The 6,289-nt window shown below is 40.8% G+C and overlaps 1 long non-coding RNA gene across 1 annotated transcript; it reads left to right on the top strand.

The window, feature by feature from the left end:
• Positions 1–1,169: 1,169 nt before the first annotated feature.
• LOC122886033 lies at positions 1,170–5,869 on the top strand. The gene is made up of 4 exons (XR_006380231.1): positions 1,170–1,412; positions 3,074–3,189; positions 3,853–3,933; positions 5,011–5,869. It is a non-coding gene; the product is annotated as an uncharacterized LOC122886033 (long non-coding RNA).
• The last annotated feature ends 420 nt before the right edge of the window (positions 5,870–6,289 follow it).

Genomic DNA, 6,289 nt, shown 5'->3' with positions numbered 1-6,289 from the left:
AGGAGTTGATATGCAGAGAAGAGAATTCAGCAGAAGCACAGTGGGCTAGACGCTTGTCACAGAGCCGGTGCTATAAAACACAAAGAGTGAAGCAGTTTCTGTTTAATCACAAAAGGTTTATATGCTGTCTTTGTCCCAGTGGCTGTGGTTTGTTCCAGTATGTCCTTTTCAACACGTTTTTTCAGTCTCTCCCCATTGTAAGGTTCTGTGTTGTTCATCTAAGTGCTGTTGGTCCACTTGATGCATGGGAAATCAATGATGTTGTTCAGAATCTATCTGAGTTTGTCTCAAGGGCATGATCCATATTAGCAAACCTCCTGCCCCTACAACTTTATTGTAATGATCTGTCATTTTTAGAAACTGCAGCCATTTGTAAAAGCTACGCCAGACTGATCAATGTTGTTTACAAATTCAGCAGGTAGGCTGCAAAATTATTCCTGATAAATCATGCAGCCCTCTTGCTCCCCAAGATCCCTAGATAGATATCCACTTGTGATGGCATCCCTGTCAGACGAGGGGGGAAGAGTAGCTGGCTGCCGGAGACAGCTCTCTGTATTCTCAGATGTCTTCTAATTAATCTGGACAGCTTCCAACAATGTGAGAGGCCCACTCTGGTTCATCTCTCACCCCAAGAGAGTGAGTCTTGGCCAAACTGTCACTTTTCAACACAGTTCTGCGTGAAGACAGTCACACTCTCTAACCTCGCCCATGTCAGCTTGGCTCACTGCCAAATTCTCTGAGCTTGAGTTTAGTGGCAAACATCATGCCAACGAAAAGCAACAGGATCTTCAGCAACCAGGGTAAAAATGCTATATATATATATATATATATATATATATGTGTGTGTGTGTGTGTTAGAGGAACTTGTTCTTGAGTCTTTATATTAACTCAAGAATGAAAGTGATTTCATAACCTCTTTCCTTTGTCCTGTACATATCCAATTATAAGGGAAAAAAAGGCAAAGATACATTCCATGAGAATCACAGGAAGTCCTTCTCAGTCATGCACGACTGTTATCACCAGCACATAGCAGAATTGTAATTTTGAAGATTGACTTTGTTGAGGTCAAAAGACGGTGATGTCAGTGTATATCTCAGATATGAATTGTCAAAGCCTGAAGGGAAAACTCTATAACTAGAATGTCATAAAGTACCTTGGGTTCATGTTGCTTGGCAACAAAGAGTCTCTGAAAAGATTTCAATGCAGCTCAGACATGGCTAAATGAAAAGCTGCTTGAGGTAAATATCTGCCTTAGTTGCGTCTTCTCTGTGATGTTCTCTAATTATAAGGCAGCCGGGCTGCTGAGTATGGAATATGCAGGCTGCATCAAACCAGAAAAAGTGGCTAATCTTTCCACCTCACCTCAGCCGCTCATGATGAAGCAACTTTATCTCACAGACGCTGGAGTTAAGGTAATTAGCTGTTTGTTTAGGAAGCTTAATTAGTATTGTTTAATTACCTTCATTAGATGTAACACTCCACTTACACTAGAAGATTTTGCGCACTTACTTTGCTGTTTATCTCAGTCAAATGAAACAAAATGGTTTCTAATTGTGTAATGCAATGCAATGCATAGGGACTCGCTTGTTTGAGGTTACAGTGCCAGCATCTCGATCATTACAGACCTAACACTGTATTTCGATACTGACAGTCAATCAAAATTTGGCAAATTGGCTATGACGGGTGATTTTTTAGTGACTGAATTAATACTCTGAGGACATCTTACTCTTCTGGAAACTAAGCAAACGCGCAAGAAACCTTAATCAGCCTACAATAAAAAGGAAAATCAATTATTTGCTTACAAGCAACATAAAAAAAGAATGAAAAAACCCTGCAAAGAATAATTCAAGGTGATGAAATACAGAGAAAACCATCTTCACGCACAGACACACACAGACATTGATCCGCCCCCACACTTATATTCCCACATTCTCAACCATACTGACAAATCACCTATGGTTGCTTGCAGAGTGAGCCCCCCCTTCCCCACCCAGAGCTTTATTACACTCAGGGAGTCGGAGCCTCAGCGATCTACTCTGCTGAGCAGGACGCTGCATGTTTTAACTCCTGCCCTGTAGTCACACCAGCCATTACAAGCCACATGCAATTCTCCATTCACTGCTCATTGATGCAATTAGAAAAGAATTAACATGAAATATGCATGCCGCCCTGAGACATAACACACAAGGCAGAAAGTTTCGTCTCCACTTGAGTGCCAAAGCAGCTTGAATTCAGACATTGTAATGGAAAAAAAGTTGGCACCCAGAGTCTGCCCCCTCTCCCATTATTCTTCATTCTTCTGTGAAGGAAAAAGGAGAACACGTGTGAATAGATTCCCCACTGCCACAACTTTATTTGACTCGACCAAATTGGAAGCTATACAAAGCAAGTAGAGTGCTGACAAACGCTGTCTACAATTCTCTGAACTGGTGCCAGTGTAATTCATTATTATATTACATAATTATCTCTCTTTCTTCTTGCTCTGTGGGTGAAGGCTGCTGTTAATGCTTGGTCAGCAGAAGCATGGCCAGCAGGCACATGTGTCAGATAGCATCTCAAGACTCCTGGTCTCCATCTACCAGTCCCTTATTATATCCTATCTCCAATTTGTACATACGATCTTATCTACAGTATGTTTCCATTAGCCTCTGGCTGAGGCTTTGCCATGATTACTAATTAAATGCACCGACCAGGCCAGGTTTGCTGTCTATTTCTGTGGCTCAAGTCTGTCTGCTGTTTCCCATTAGTGTCTCATGGGATGAAATCCACTGTGGATATTTATAAAGAGGAATCATTAGGAATGTTTGCACGATTATAGTTCTCTTGCTATTCTATATCTCCTGGTGCTTTACTTGTGGCTCTTCTGTTTCTGCAGTCCTTCAACTTAGCAAACAGTATTCCATTAAGTAATAGAGAATATGTCCCACTACACCGCTGTAATTTCACTCTCTGAACCAGCCTGGTATTGAACCAAATGAATTGCTTCTACAACTCTTGAGTGCAGGAGATTTGATGCCTATGCCCCACTGTATACCTCTGTATAAAACCTCATGTGTTTATGTTCACAATACAGAAAAAAAGAGTGCAGTTAATTCCTTTACCCAGCCATGTGAACACAATCAAGCCTGTTTGAGTTTTGTGGTGAAGAAAGCAGCAAAACTGGAGGTTGGCCGACAGTGTTGCATCAAGGTAATGCACTATTGTTAACCAATATGTATTTCTTTGTGATGAATGAAGCTATTCTTTGGAAACCTATTCATCCACTTCTCTTTTAGCTTGGCACAGACAAACAGGTGCAAGTAAATACTCAAATAAATTCAGACTATTTCCAGTTTTCAAAATCTGATGAGTAGACTGGGGCAATAACACTGCTCTGATTAAGCTCTGTGTTCCTGTCCTCTGTTCCTGCCTCATTACACCAGTCAGCTGTATCATTTGTTTTATAGAAGTGGCTGGTAAATAAATGCAAAGCTTGGATGCTCACAGCTACTTGTTTACCCCACTGAAAGTGTTGTAATGGTGTTGTTCTCCAGCCCCCCACTAGATGGCACAGTATCTTCTCATTATGCAGCAGTACCAGAGGAGGGATTGCTCTCTATTCAGTGACAGGAGCTTATATCCACATGAGACACTACAATCCAATTTTAAACCTTTTGTAGCTAACGTAGTTCCTCCAATCTTACTTGTGGATGAAGAATCATTCTGTCACCATGCAGTCTATATCATGACCAGACCCATGTTAAAAAAGATTCATCTTAGTGACCTTTATTGCATTGGACAACTGATGAGTCAGTTTTTTTTTCCCGGTCACAAATTGAGATCTGCTCTGCTTTTGTGCTCCCTTTGTTAAAGATTTAGTGTAGCAGAGAGGGGAACAGCTTGTCACAGCTGTTGCTTACTGAGGCCAGAGAGCACGCTGAAGGAGTAATTCAGGTAAAGTCAGGCATTTCACACAGAAAGCGCTTTCCTGTAGACTCTTCTCTCTGTAGGCGGCTGGGTGCGTTCACACAAACAACATCTAGAACAAACTGCCCCTACATTGCTTTTTTCCTCAGACTTTCAGCTCTAACAAATTATATTTTCCTTGTCATAGTGTCAGCCACTTACAAAAGCATGCAGCTGGTCCTGCTATATGAATTTGCTACAGGAAAAAGAAAAGTTTTAATTTTACTTTAACATGGCTGGCCTGGAAACAAACAGCCTAAGAGTTCACTGTGTCCTGTGGCTATTTCTGTGCCAGATGTGTCTAACACTTTCTCTCAAAGATCATGACCATGGAACAGATGCTTCATGGTCATGATTGCTGTGGCTGAATATCTTTTTGGTGGAGCAAAATGACAAAAAAACAAAACAAAAAGCAGAAACATGTTTATTCAATTACTGATTGGACTGGCTGAATATACTTTCCCTGTTACAAGTGATGACATCCATCACCACCTTCCCTTTTTATTCTGTATTTAGCTTCTCATTTGCCTGTCTCCAAAGGTGCCTGGCAATATCATGCACTGTAATCCTTTGGTTAGTATGCAGCATCTTACAGGCTTGCCGCTGGAATCTAGGGAGACACACTTGAGTCTGCAGGTGTTTTCCTTCTCCAGCTCAGTAAGCCTCTGCTCTATCTCATGTAATTAGGAGATAATGAACCCCCGCCCCCCTCTACTCTGCCAAATCATCTGCCACTGTTGAACTGTCAAATCTACACGAGTGAATCCGTTAGATCTTCCATGCCGCTTCGCTCAGCTCTGACTTCAAACTTGTCAAAATGTCTTCTTCTCGGCATTTGCTTAAAGAAGAAAATTGACAGATTTATTAGCTCTCACCATGCAAAATTAAACCTTACAGAGAAATGTTGGCAAACAAGCGAAATAAAGAAATTATGTTCTTACTTCAGAATTTAATTATTGTATTACTAGGTTATTAGTATTTTTAATGATTTTTACAAAACTTGCGGAAGTGTTTCCCATCAATTCTGCCATGTTGCTCTCTTTCTCCAATTCTGTTTGGTTCCAGGTCTTTGGAGCAGTTTTTTTGAAGTCAACGCTGTGGGTTGAAGTCGATGATTCAGGAAAGAGCTTGACGCCTCGAGGAAGTACTAAGACCTGCAAGAAGTACAACAGCTGTCATAGAATCTGTCTGCCTGGTAAGACAGTGCTGGACCAATTTTGGACACACGTTGTGCTCAACTTACCACTACTCATCTTCCAAAACAGCCATCAGCAAATCTTCCACTGAGATGATGACAAGCAACACAACAATATGGGTATGGCAGCAATAGGAAAATCTGATTCAGTAATGGTGCATATGGCAAGAAGTGGAGTGTTTCTTTTTAAAGGAGCTCCATAAACAGAGCCTCTTTTAAAAGAAAACAAACATGCACCTGCCAAAGAGATTAAGGGACTGTGCTTAAAGGCATCTTATGTTTTTGACTGCATGAAACTCCCCTGTTACTTTGTTCTGCCTGGGGATGATTTAAACACTCTGTGAAGATTTGATTTTTAACATGAGAATGCTTTGAACTGTCCCTGTTGGTCTCTCCAGGAGACTCCTCCACATTGCTGTGTTTTTAAGGAATTTCTTTTTGCCAAGTTGTCAAAGACAGTTGGTTGACATGTGACAAAGGACAGATTTAAGCCTCACTAATGCAGTCACATGGCATTCACCTTAGAACACTCATCCACAAGAATGCCTGTATTCAGTTTGTTAATATAATACTAATGAGTCTGAGTGAACACCAGCAATTCATATCTGTCAGTGCACTCTTATCTCAGAAACAATATGGCTTAGATTCAGAATCATAATTATTAACATGCTATTAAACTTGCAGACTGTACTAAACTAGAAGCTGTTATGATTCCTTGATGTCTAAAACTCTGATCAGGACTGGCAAAAAAAAACACAAAAAATGGGGCAGACCGGGATTGAGAGTGTGCACAAATACATTTGGAGTTTTCAACTACCATGTTACAAACACAGTGTGATAAGGCTCTGGCTTTGCAGATTCCTCTGAAATTGCAGTATAGCCACACTTCACCACAGAGATCGGAGTGCGCGGTGGGCTTTTTGATGGACATGAAGCAGTTTTGGGTTTTCATCAAGCACTCACACAGAGACAGACACATTGACTTTAAAGGGGAGGCTGGGCTGGGGGGAATAAATTGTTGATTTGTCTTAAAAAAGTAGGAGAATTTTCTCAACCCATAAAGGAACACTTCATCCTTCAGTTTATCACAAACATTCAAAATCACCACATTTGGAGATACATAGTTTTCACTGGACAGGAAGGTTATGA

This window comes from Siniperca chuatsi, linkage group LG12 (assembly GCF_020085105.1).
Source record: "Siniperca chuatsi isolate FFG_IHB_CAS linkage group LG12, ASM2008510v1, whole genome shotgun sequence".
Taxonomy (NCBI): domain Eukaryota; kingdom Metazoa; phylum Chordata; class Actinopteri; order Centrarchiformes; family Sinipercidae; genus Siniperca; species Siniperca chuatsi.
This window is presented reverse-complemented; position numbering and strand designations above follow the sequence as displayed.